Source organism: Pteropus vampyrus, unplaced genomic scaffold, assembly GCF_000151845.1.
Source record: "Pteropus vampyrus isolate Shadow unplaced genomic scaffold, Pvam_2.0 Scaffold200, whole genome shotgun sequence".
NCBI classification, from domain to species: Eukaryota; Metazoa; Chordata; class Mammalia; order Chiroptera; family Pteropodidae; genus Pteropus; species Pteropus vampyrus.
The window spans coordinates 1,918,885-1,932,169 of NW_011888981.1; the positions used below are offsets into that span (position 1 = coordinate 1,918,885).

At 34.9% G+C, this 13,285-nt stretch overlaps 1 non-coding gene across 1 annotated transcript; it reads right to left on the bottom strand.

Moving 5' to 3' along the window:
* Positions 1 to 10,414: 10,414 nt before the first annotated feature.
* On the bottom strand, positions 10,415 to 10,533 carry LOC111746757. The gene has a single exon (XR_002783257.1). It is a non-coding gene; the product is annotated as a 5S ribosomal RNA (ribosomal RNA).
* Positions 10,534 to 13,285: the final 2,752 nt, after the last annotated feature.

Consider the following 13,285-nt stretch of genomic DNA (forward strand, 5'->3'; position numbering starts at 1 on the left):
TAAACGCCACATCTGCTTACCTAACTTGTGATGGAAGAAATTATCAGTCTGTCTCTCACAGTTCAGAGGAGCCAGAAAGTAAAATCCTTTCAAAAGTCAGTGCTTAACTATTGTCCATTCCCCAAAGCAGAAGCTGACTCTTTCAGTTATGACTCCACAGCTGGATTCATGCCATCTATCAAGCGTTGGTGCTGATCACCTTGCCACCTCAGAACAGACTCTTTATTCCAACTTCTTCGTAGTTACACCGTCAGTGCTTCTTGCTACCATTTTTCTTTTCTACATTTATCAAAAAGCCCACTTATTGTTCAAGGTTGAGGTCAAGTTCTAGCTATTCCCATGAAGCTTTTCTGTCCACTTGTCACATGCTGATTTTCCTGACTCTGAATTCTTATAGTACTTATTTTCTGCATCAATAACTCTGCACTTTCCTTGCATAATAATTTAACTATTACTATTCAGGGCAGAGTTCTATGTCTTATACAATGTATCTTCCAAGATGGTCTAAAATGGTGCCGTGGTTAGGATCCTGTATTTTCTGAGTTATATAAATGAATCAGACACAAATACAAATTTTATTGAAAATATTCCAAAGCATTATAAGTATGACACTGATAATTTGAGTGTCTCTGCTCCATTGCTCTGATTCCATTATCCCAGAGAGAAGAATTAATTACACTTCCTTTTCCTATTTGCATTTTCCACACTTAGCCACAAGGTGGTCCTCAGTTGCTTTCCTGGCTGCCCTTATTGTTATCAAAAATGTCAACAAGTGCTGGCAGGAAGCTCCTGCTAAGGAGCCCACAGGAGCATATACAAGTCCTTGCTTGAGTTGCACAAATGTTCTCACTAGTCAAAAAATATTTATTCTGTTTTTTGAAAGGATCACCTTCCATTCCCACAAATGCCACTAAACAAGAAGAAGGAAAAAAAAAAAAAAGAATTGCAGTATTGTTGCAGTAAAGTGACAAATACGTGAAAATTTCAGCATCAGCTAGCTCAAGAAGTGGACAAATTCTAGAAGTGACAAAAAGCAGAATCAGTACATAATGGAGAAAAAAAATATGGGCTTATGCTGGGAAATTACTGTCTTTCGAACTTTTTTTGAAAATAGTGAGCTCTTCTCAAACATAAAACTACAAGGAAGGTAGTTTTGTTGAACTCAATTACTTTCCTTAAGGCAAAACCCCAGTCACCTCTGCACCATCAGATTTCCTGGACTTCTTTACCTGCCTACCGAAGGCACCTCCTATGCAGAGCCTTGCTAAAACCCCATGCCCTAGTTGGCATGACTAGAAATGCAAGCAGCCACAGCCAGTGCTGTATGTAGAGATGATTCTTTAAAGGCTCTCACAACCTCAGAGTCAGCACCCAGCATGTACTACTCCAGTATGAAAAACAGTTTCTCTAATGTAGCTATTTTAATATTTCTGATCTTTCTCATGAGTTTTGTTCAGTCTCCAGTCACAGGAGGAATTACTCAAGCAGGTTTCAAAAAAAAAGTAATATTATTGCTAAATGTATCATAATAATTAAGAAAACAGCTACATATTAAAGAATTTTAAAACAGCAGGAAGATCTTAAGACATTTGGCAAGTATTATATGGCAAGGTGGGATGGGTCGTCTCCAAAAACTTTCTACCTGATGGGACACGAATGTTCATCACTGCCACATTTACACCTTATTGCGGGGAGGGTTCTCCTGGCATTTGTCCAGTACCTGAAGATCTGTCACCCACTGAACACTCTTCTAGTTAGACATTCTCAGAAGAGTCTTTCCACAAAAACAATTTCTTCAATCTCAAGTTGCGGATAACTTTTTAGTGTTAGTTGCCTTGTTAATATATTTTAACTACAGATAAAACATGCAGTTGTAAGATTATTCTAGGACTTTGGACTTTTCCTTCTGTCAATTCTTGTAGCCAATTTTGCACTTTCACTTCCCAGTCCTAATCAAGAGCGATGAGTTATATTATGAAAGGCAACTTAGTGTGAGAGGAAATGATGGCCAACTGTCCTAAGTGCATAAAATAACATGTCATTTCAAAGTTGTTCGTTTGAAATTTAAAATTACCGAATCACTGGATTTAGGGTCAGAGAAGGCCTCGGTTCATGTTCACAAGCTTTATATCTAGTAAGTCTAAAATTCTGAAGAAAAGATGAACACATAAGATAGAAAAGACATTTAGCATTTTGCTTAAAACATGTGAAATGTAATATTTGAAATTATTATTGATTATAGGAATGAGAAGCTCTTATATATCCCCCAAATAAGCATGTGAACAAGTGATCTAAAAACTAACTTCTTTGCCTGGGCAAAACTGGAAATGTCATTCAGCCAAGGATGTTAAAGGTTCTGAACTTCCTTTCTCCTAACATAGACTAAGAAACTGAATTTCTGAAAATTGGGTCAGACAAGAAGATATTGTCATCTGGGTATCTGTAATTATGATGACTGTGTAGCAAAGGAACTCTGGGAAATGCTTAGATGATCTGTAAGACGAGAAATAAAGAAGCTATAAAATGGATAAGAAGAGTTGGGGAAAAAAGAAGCTTAGTAATATTTTAGAATTCAGAAGCGACAGAGGATCACATGGAAAGTTTTCAGTAAGACCTGAGAAACGAATCTATGACAATCATTGGCCCCTGCTCCAATAGATTAAAATAGTTAATATATGGGCCGTGATTACAATTAAATTGTCACACCCTGTTACCACTACTTTTGAGGCTGGAATTTATTGTTTCTTTCCTCTGGAAATAAGAAAATAGTAATTGTATCTGAAATGTGGCTTAGGTGACAACTTTGGCACCAGTTTGTAGAGTGAGCTGGCCTATATCCGGCATCTAATTGCCAGGATAGTACACTAGGAAGGAGAGGTGTCCTGAGTTCTGGAAGAACTCATTAACTAGACAAAGGGAGTCCTTTCAAATTTTGGTTTTTACTATCATTGGAATTTTAACTCAAGAATTGAAAGGAAAAGAATATTAAACAGAAGAAACAAGATAGTAAAACAATTTATTTGATGATGTTTCTATCAACCTGATTCCCTATTTAGGGTATCAATTAGTCACATGATTAAATAAGCCCATTTTTAATGTCAATAAGTTTTTGTGTAGTCAAATATGTAAAGTTTGAATGTAACAAAGCTAGGCTAAACCTAGAGTTAAAGTCAGCTGAAACTTCCTGGTTTTATTCGCTACAACCCACCATTTATACCCAGAGTTCACGGGACTCAGAAAGACAGATATTTAGAGATAAACAAATAAGACTAGATGACTTGATACTCCAAGAATGTTCAATTCCATTTGCTCACAGACAGATAGGCACAACCATAAAGTTAGAGTTTGTAAGAAGCTAAATGGCATTGACAAAAGTAGAAAGAAAAAGCACATACAGATGTTTACTCGAAAAAGTGAACAGTGGAAGAAATAATGCAGGTCTCCAACTAAGTGATCATCAAGAACAAAGTGCCACATCATTGAAATTTTACAAAAGGCAGCATGGAATGTGTTGCAAGATAATAGAAAGTAAGCTATAAAAAGCAAAGATATTTTTCAGAATAAAGGGAAAGTGATGTTCTCCAATCGTCTTCAGAAACATTTCAAATAAAGCCCTATGATTTGAGAAAAGAAAAAGTAGAAAGAAAATAAGTAAGAGGCCTCAATTCTCTCACAGTCCGTCTTTCATATTTGGACAATACAGTTTGTATAGTGGACCATTAAAGTATCTACTTCTGAAGATATATGGTGTCTGTAATTTAAAAAAAATACAGCATTCTCATTTCTTTTCACTTGCTAAGTTCTTTAAAATTATGTTGATTATAGTCAACTTTATTAATTTCACTTTCTCATTTACTGAAGAATTTGATGTCAAATATATTTGTATTTTAATGATGATAATCCCACTTTGAATATGCAGAATTTATTCAAGTAGAATTTTAACTCCCACACTCAGTTTTTATTTGTATAAAAAGAGGACTTTACAAAACTGTTGAGAGGGTCAGAGATAATATATAGTGACAGGCATGTTATATGTGTCTAATAATGGTTAGTTCCCCTAAATTACTAATGTATTGTCGAATATTTTTATAAGAGTTTTAAAGGTACTGTCCCCAATATCCACCAGATTCTTTCAAAGTTCTGAGCCAAAATGCCATCAAAATAATTTTCAAAATGCTAAGTTGCCTATATTGCTACTCAGATACTCCTTAAAAATAGTTAATAGCTTATTTTTGAGCATCATTATGTGCAGATTTATGTTTTAGGGAGCTCACAATATTGCTCAGTCCAACCATATCATTTAAGATTGAAAGCACTGAAGTGGGCAAATTAATGCTTTTCAGGTAAATGTACAAACTAGGAGCAATTTTCCAGGAAAATGCAGTGTTTACAGTAGGAGTGAGCGCAAGTTAAAGTAATTTTGTAGAGCAAAAAAAAAAAATCAACTCATTTCAACAAATATTTACTAGATGTCTCCTGTGCAAAAGGCAGCCAGAAGTTGGGAGTGCAGGGGCAGTGCTATGGCATCTTTCCAGAGAATGGACCCTGCCCTATCTACTCGCAGGTCTGTGCTAATTAGCATTCGGTCAGCAGATAAGCAGGTAGCAGACGTTACCATGTTTGCAGATGTCACAGAATGGAAAACCTCTAGGAGAGTGTAGGAAACTTACACTAGGATAGATGAAAATAGAAATTGCCCTTGGATGCTGAAGATGTGCCCAAAAGCTAGAAGAAAGAATTCAATAAAGCAAAAGCAAACTGCCAAAAGAGAGCCAGGCTAATAATCTGAGGCAAGAACTATAGTCAGATATATTCTACCTTAATTGCCATAATTGATTTTCTTCCCTAAAGACCTGATAAAGCCACACAGTCTTCATACCCACACACATAAAATTAATATTAATTGGACAGATTGGCAAACTAAGTATTCTCCACGATACAGAGCAAATGGAACTTTCTTACATTGCTGGTAGGCATGTAAACTAATAAAACTATCTTGGAAAAATATTCTATAGTATATACCTTATGATCTCATTATTCTATTCTATGCCTAAAAGAAATGAGTGTTCAAAGACACCAAAAGACATGTCTGTGAACGTTTATAACAGCTTTATTTATAATAGCTGGAAACCGAAGATAGCTCAATATCCATCAATAGTAGGATGGGCAAATAATGTATATTTTATTCATAGAATGGAATATTACACAACAATGAAAAATAACTAGCAATACACTCAACAGCATGAATAAATCTAACAGACAAATGCTGAGTGGAAGAAGCCAAAAATCAAGAGTATACTGCATGACTGTATTTATATGAGATTAAAATAGACAAAAGTGATCTACTCTTGGAAGGGGTCTTTTGACTGGTGGAAAGGGTAGTGAAGGGTTTTTTTCTAGTGATGAAAATATTCTACACTGATTAATCCAGATGGAGTTTACAAAGATTTATACATATGTTAAAACGTATCAAGCTGTTCAATTACGATTGGTGTATTTTGCTTTTATTTATTGATAGATGATAAGTTGATAGGTAGGTAGGTAGGCAGGTAGATGAGAGAGAAAGAGAAAGGGAGGGAGAGACGGGGAGAGAGAGAGAGAGAGAGAGAGAGAGACAGAGACACACAGAGAGAGAGAGAGGTATAAAGAAAGCAGTTTCCATACGGCCTCAGGCTTTTGGATGGGGATCATTCTGCTTATAAGCTACAAGCAACCACCTTGTTGCAGGAAGTTTTGTGTGTGTGACTGGGTAAGAAGAAAAGATTAGTAGAAAAATTGGCTAATAAATATGATCAAATATACATGAAGACTATCTAAATTTCTATTATGCCAATCAGCAAATTTTAGCCCACTATTTTAGCCCTTATCTATTAACTTTTATTTCTTATGTCTGTATATCTGTTCCTCCTCCAGATTCTACGAGACCCATCTTAGGACATGTGGCTGAAATGTCACAGAGCTTAGCAGAAACCTGGATAGGCATATGTAGATATTCAGATCATGCTCACAATAATCATAACAATACCATTTGTAAATGGGCATTCTATTCTTAACAAAATAATTAATCCCCCTATTAATCCTACAAAGTAGGTATTTTTATTCTCAGTCAACAGATGAGGAAACTGAGGCTCAGAGACCTCTCATGAATAAGTAGAAGAGTGGGACCTTGAATGCTGTACACAAATCTCATGTTCTCTGCCACAGACACTTCCAGTTGTTACAGTAGCCGATTATAAAACATCTGCTTAGACTGTCATTCCAGTTGAGATTTTTATCACCACAGCTCTTATACCCTGAGGAATCTGTGTGGTGCCCCTGTGATAAACATGGCCTGAGAACCCAAAATGCCCACAGATCTAGCGTAAACATGGCTCAAGGTTTCACGAAGACCAATGTCCACATAGTTTATGTGACTGGTTTGTGTTTCACAGCCTTCTAAATGGTCTGTGATCACTTCTCAGGAAGTGAGAAGTGATGTCCACGTTAGGTGAGTCAAAGGAATCTGCTCATGGGTCTTCAGCCATCCCCTTAACATAACTTGTCATCCACTCTCCAATTATTTACTAAATTTTTAATTATATTACATTTCTAACATAATTAGGAATTGTTTTTGATATATACTTAATGGCCCCTTTATTCTGAATATTCCTTAATCTATTTATAAAATCACAAATTTGAATTTTGTTCTTTCTTGATCATGTCTGGAAAGACAACTCAAACTTTCTCGAATAGCCAATGATTTTCTGTCCTGTGACCAAAGCAGACTGGCACTTTGGTGACAGTGTGCTGCCCATCCATGTCCGCAGAGAGAAAGACAGCCTTTCTGGAAAGAATTCATTAACTTCTTTGACAATCTGCATTGAATAACACTGTCAGCCTATGAGTTTCTGACAGTTCTGCATCCTTTCCTCATCTAATTCTACTTGACAGCTAAAAGTAGATCACATTTATAGAACATCAGCACATTTTTAGGTGGTGTGGGCATTTCTTTCATATGATAATCTGTCAGATTTAATTCACCGAAAGGTAGAATGTCCTTTAGTGTTGGCAAATTTATATTCATCATTTACTTCCTGGGGACAGTTAAACAATGCAGAATCTCATAGAAGCCTTACTTTCCCATAATATATCCTGGATTAAACTCTTCCTAGAAGACTGAGTCTAGTTGTGGGTGTCTTTAACTTGAGGAAAAGGTATTTAAAGAGATAAATCGCCAACAGAGGTAGAGTGGAAAAAGCACTGAGTAATGGAATAAAAGGTTTTGGAGGAATGTGAGTGTCACTACAGATGTGTAAGAAACCCTCCTGGGTTTAAAGTTGATTCCACAATTTATTGTGTCATCGTAAAGCCATAGCTTCAGTTTATTCATCTGTAAATTTATTGTAAGAATTAGGTGAGGCAGTATTTAAACTGTGTGGCACTAAGTCCAACAAGTAGTCACACAAAAAATAGGTATCTTCACTTGAGAGAACTTTCCTCCACTTAGACCCAATGTGTCTTAAATCTTTATATTCTTGGCCTAATCTCTGAAGACAGGGACACAGAGGGAATAACTGAGGCTGATGATGATAGCAGTAATTTGTGAGCTAAACTATGCAAACTTCTTAGAAGAAGCTGTTAGGACAGAAATGCCATCTAGACTCCCACTTTGTACCATTTATTTTTCTAATATTGGGGCTAGACTTGAACCAGTCTCTCTATGTGTCACAAAGCAATTCATGTTTTTCTCCTAATTATGGAATTTACATCCTTATTTTGTTTCTCAAATAGATGTTATGGAGCCATCTTCCCGTTAAACATTCTCTTTCAAGTTCTCACTAAAATATCAATAGGAGACTTTACTATCTTTATCAGCAAGCCTGATTTCAGTTCCAAATTCTGGGGTTTTGCTTCTCTTAGATTTTCTGGGAGATGGTTTCTTATCTTCTACTGTCACTGTCTGTGCTTCAATGAAAAAGGATGAAAGACTCTCCAGCAGATATTTGTAATAATTTTGGAGTTTGTTTTCATAACATTTCATATATAGCCATAGAGTCTTGGCACTGCCACTTAGATGCTGTATAACCTTAGAAATATCATAAAGCTCCTTGTGCCTCATTTCTTTCATCAATAAAATGCACAAAACGTTACTCTATAGGATTATTGTAAGGAATAAATGAACACCAATGAAAAACTTAGTATAGTGTCTGCCATATACTAAGGATTTAATAAGTGCTAGCAACATGTGTTCTTAATAGAGCATATATTTAAAACATTTAGCAACTACTTTTATTCATTTTGAATGCTTAATATAGAAAATATTATGTAGTTTTGTTTTTCTTTGCTTTGGTTCCAACACTTATATGCCTTTAGCTTCTGACCTCAGGTATTGGAAACTCTGGCATATAGTAGACACCAAAAAAATGCTTAAGTTTGAAAGTTGATGCAATAAAGTGGAAGAAAATTTATTTCAGTTGTTCAAATGTAAAGGCTATATGATGTCATCCACGATTTAAAAGTATTCTGCACTTAGTAGTGAAACATGCAATAGAATAAAATCTGCAAGGTAACACAAGGGACAATATCCTCTGCATATTTATTCAGAAAGAGTCAACCAAACAAGAAAACTCATAGTTCTCAGCATTTTCTGAGATAGTGCTTAGAATATCTCCACTCTAGTAACTACAAAGCCTAGGTATTTTTAAACAAAATAGGATGAAGAGTATTTATATCGATGAATTACTAAATTCTATTAAAAAAAAACAACTATGAATTGATGAATAGCTGAATTAAAGAATGCATTTAAAGGCATTCTATTCTTAAACACATTAACTAAACCTATGGCCAACAAAGTGTTGTAGGTAGCATTTTAATTAAAAATAACCAAAGGTATAATAATCATATTATCTGATTAATTATTTATATAAAATTATTGGTAATCATGTACTTACAGTTTCCTCTCTTTAAATGATAGATTACTGCAACAAATCTCCTTAAGAGTAACAAACCTGTATTTTATTGCGAACTTTGATGTCATTTTTTTAAAAAATATATAAAGGTATTTTTAGCATTGAACTTCAGATAAAGTCTTAATTGAAATTATTCTATTCAATGGCCATTCTGGAGTTGGGCGAAAATGGAAAGGATTATTGTGTGAAATATAAACTTTCCTGACTTAGATGGATTTAGTAAGAATGAATAACGATTTCTAAATAATATTGTAGAGACAATTAAAAAATCTGATTTGGGGGGAGTTTGAACTCATTATACTCTGGAGTTGCTTTCATCTCAACAGTTCTAATTTAGAATTTTTAACTTTACTGGATATTAAGCTCTAGCACTTTTATTTTTTATTTTTTAAATTTTTTTCTTTTATTTATTATTTTTGTTATGGTGACATTGGATAAGAAAATCCAGTCAGTTTCAGCTGCGCACTTTAACTGTAAGTCACATATATGTTTACACCGTGTGTCCACCTCCCACAGTTAGATTTCTTTCTGTCATCACATATTTGACCCGCTTTACCCTGTCTACTTCCCCCTTCCCCATACCCGCTACTCCCTGGTAACCACTAGTCTATTGTCCATGTCCATGAGTCTCTGTTTGTTTGTCATGTTTGATTGTTGGTTTTAGGTTTATAGCTCACATATGAGTGATATCATATGATTTTCAACTTTTTCTGTCTAGCTTATTTTGCTTAGCATGATTATCTCGAGGTCCATCTATGTTGTTGTAAATAGCAGTATTTCATCTTTTCTTATGGCTCAGTAATATTCCATTGTATATATGTACCGCAGCTTCTTTAGTCAATCGTCTATCATAGGTCACTTCAGTTGCTTCCATGTCTTGGCCACCATGAATAATGCTGCTATGAACATCAGTGTGCAAATATCTTTTCGCATATGAATTTTCATGTCTTTGGGGTAAATATCCAGTAGAGGGGTTGCTGGATTATATGGTAGATCAATTCTTAGTTTTCTGAGGAACCTCCATACTGTTTTCCATAGTGGCTGTACCAATTTGCAGTCCCACCAGCAGTGTATGAGGGTTCCTTTTTCTCCACATCCTCTCTAACATTTGTTATTACTTATCCTGTTGATTATATCTATTCTAACAGGTGTAAGATGGTATCTCATTGTGGTTTTGATTTGCATTTCCCTAATAGCCAGTGCTATTGGCATCTTCTCAAATATTTGTTGACCATTTGTATGTCCTCTAGGGAGAAGTATCTGTTCAGGTCCTCTGCCCATTTTTTGATTGGATAGTTCTTTGTATATTTTGGGTATTAGGCCTTTATCAGAGGCATTGCTTGCAAATATATTTTCCCATTCGGATGGTTGTCTCTTTACCTTGTTGACAGTTTCTTTTGAAGCACTACCACTTTTATATAATTAAATCTTCATTTACTGTTTTATATTTTATTTTATTTTTTTTACGCCTACAGCACCTGGTCTTCCTAGGTGGTCTCCCATCCAAGTACTAACCAGGCCCGACCCTGCTTAGCTTCCAAGATCAGATGGGATCAGGCTTGTTCAGGGTGGCATGGCTGTAGACTATATCTTCAGTTATTGATAGAAGAATTAGAAGTAAATCATTTATAATGTGAGTTGTTTATTTACTTGAAAACTATATTACATGAGAGAAAAGACAAAGTTATTCCTTCACCGATGACACTCACCATTTTATCCACTTGACATTCACCCAAGTCCAACATCTATTTTAAAACAGATTCGGTATTTATTTGCTATCATATATATTATCAATTGCTACAACAACAGCTTTGTAATCCTATATTCACTTTAGAATTCACTAGTGTACATACCAAATGCTTCCATGAGAATATATTCATAATCTATAATAATAAAGCCTAAGTGATTACTGCTTCTTTGATACCCTTTTATTATAATTTTTCCCTCTGAAGGGATTTGTATATACTTTTTCCTCTGAAGATTCAATTAGTTCAGCTTTTCCTACTTGAGCTATTCAAATTTCTACTGGAAGCAGTATTTTCTTTCCCAAATAATACAGGTCGACCTGATTTAGCAACGTTCAAAGTGTACACATTTATTTCAATGACTTGCATGAATTGTGTATGTGATTCCACTGACATTTGATCAGTCAATGTACACTACTGAAGCAGGGCCTACTAGTTGTCCTATTATTGTGTAACCTTCTGTTTCCTTTGCTACGTGGCTAAAGTAATATCCATTTCTGCAAAAAAACTTCTGTAATAGTATTTAGTGGTGTTTATTTGAGCATTTCATAGTATTGCCTTTTTTTTTTTTTTTTTTTGGCTAAACTAACTTGTTTTTATCTTCTTACCTGTCCCCTGAGTATAAATAAACCTCAAGGCAAGCAACTACCATGGAACTCAATTTATCAGCAAAGGAAAATAGCTTAAATCTTAATTCAACTCAGTTTCCAAGCATTTATTGATCACCCATTTCATTCCAGGTGCTGAGCCAGGAATATGGGAAACAAAATGGAATTTGTTTTTACCATTAAAGAGTTTAGCAGGGAAGGTGGGTATGTAAAAATAAAAATACTATAAAGTCATAAGCACTAAAATATATCTATAATGCAATGTAAAACAGCCTGTAAGAGCCATTTTATCATGGTGGTTAAAAAACATGGCCTCTTGAGGGACTTGGACCATAGTGCCTGGGTTTGAATCTCAGCTCTAGCATTTACTACCTGCGTAACTTTAAGCAAGTTGCTGAACTTCTCTTTGCCTCAGGCTTTGTAATCTGTAAAATAGGGATAAGACTAGTATCTATTTCATAGTGTCATTGTAAGTTAATATTTATACTAAATATAAATGAGTAGTAAGCATTTACAAAGAGCTTAAATAGTGGTTGGCACATATTAGGTGTTATATAAGTGTTTGTTGAATAAAAGAAGGGAAGGTTAATTACTTAGGGGGTAAGGGAAGACCTGATCCCAATGGGATATTTAGGAAAAATATTTCAGAGAACTGGTATTGATTAATAAAAGTCCTTAAAGATGAATCAAATTTTCCAAAAAGACCAAGAAGAAGAAAGCATAAATAATGACACATGGATGTATTTCAAGTCTCCAGAATATTTAGTGAAGGACTAGTATGGTCCTACAAATAGAAGAAGATCTTCATTAAAAAGAATGACTTAAGAATAGGTGGAAACAAGTTGTAAAGAGGCAAATTACAGACTTTAGATTTCAACAACAAGGCAATGGAGAGCTTTTAAACTTAGAAAGTGATGAGATTAGATCTGTATTTTTAGAAAGATAATTTTTAAATAGTGTAGAAGATGAACTGGAGTAAGAGAGACTGAAGATATAATTTGTTAACAGACCACAATCTGGGAGGAGACATCTTGGGCCAGAAAAAAACACGATGTCATTAATAGAGAATGAAGTAAAGGAACATGGCTTCATCCTAGCAGAACCTTTCTCATGATCAAGTGCCCAACTTCCTTCTAGAGAGAAATTAACATACTCTATAAAATGTGTAGGCAATTTTCTGATAAATGATACTGGTTTAAGATCTTTTTTAGGAAACTTGTTACCCACCCATCTAGCTAATTGTCAGTCAAAAGTAATGACATTTAATCAGCTATTCTCTTTTTCTTGTATCTAGTCTAACTAGGGTTATCTGGCCACTCTTTTTTGCTTTTTTTTTTAAAATAAAATGTCCCAGCTAAGAGGAGATTTTCGAATTAAACTTCTTATGCTTCCTTTTTTTAGAGGAAGCTTGAAATAAAATTTAACATGTGCCTGTCATGAAATTTGCAGGAAAAAAAAATTAGACAAAGAAAACAGAAATTTGGAGGAAAAAAAAAATGCCCTTGGTTAGGAAATTTTAAGGTGAAAAAAACTTGCAGGATATCTAGAAAGAAAGCAGGAGGGTGATGAGTGCCCTGTGTGGAAGGACCTATGCCAGGTATTTACTTATCTTTAACCTTACAACAGTGTTCCCATTTTAGAGATACAAACAATGAAACACAGGAAAGTTTTATAAAATGTGCTCATGGTCACTTAACTAGTAGGTTGCTGGAATGAGATTCAGATCCTAGTCCTCTGGTATCAGGTCTGTACAGGCTCCACTATGCCGAACTTAATCTGGTATCTAGTAGTTAGGAAATGATTATATATTGTCTTAAATGGTTAATGATTTATAAAAATTATTTATGTCTGTATTATATATCTGACATTGTGATGCCACTTAGGATCCAAAGGTGAAAGATATACTCTGCCTTATAGTCTAATGGTGAAGAGAGAGGACTAAACAAATACACACAGTGGTAATGTGATGAGGCAATTATCAAAT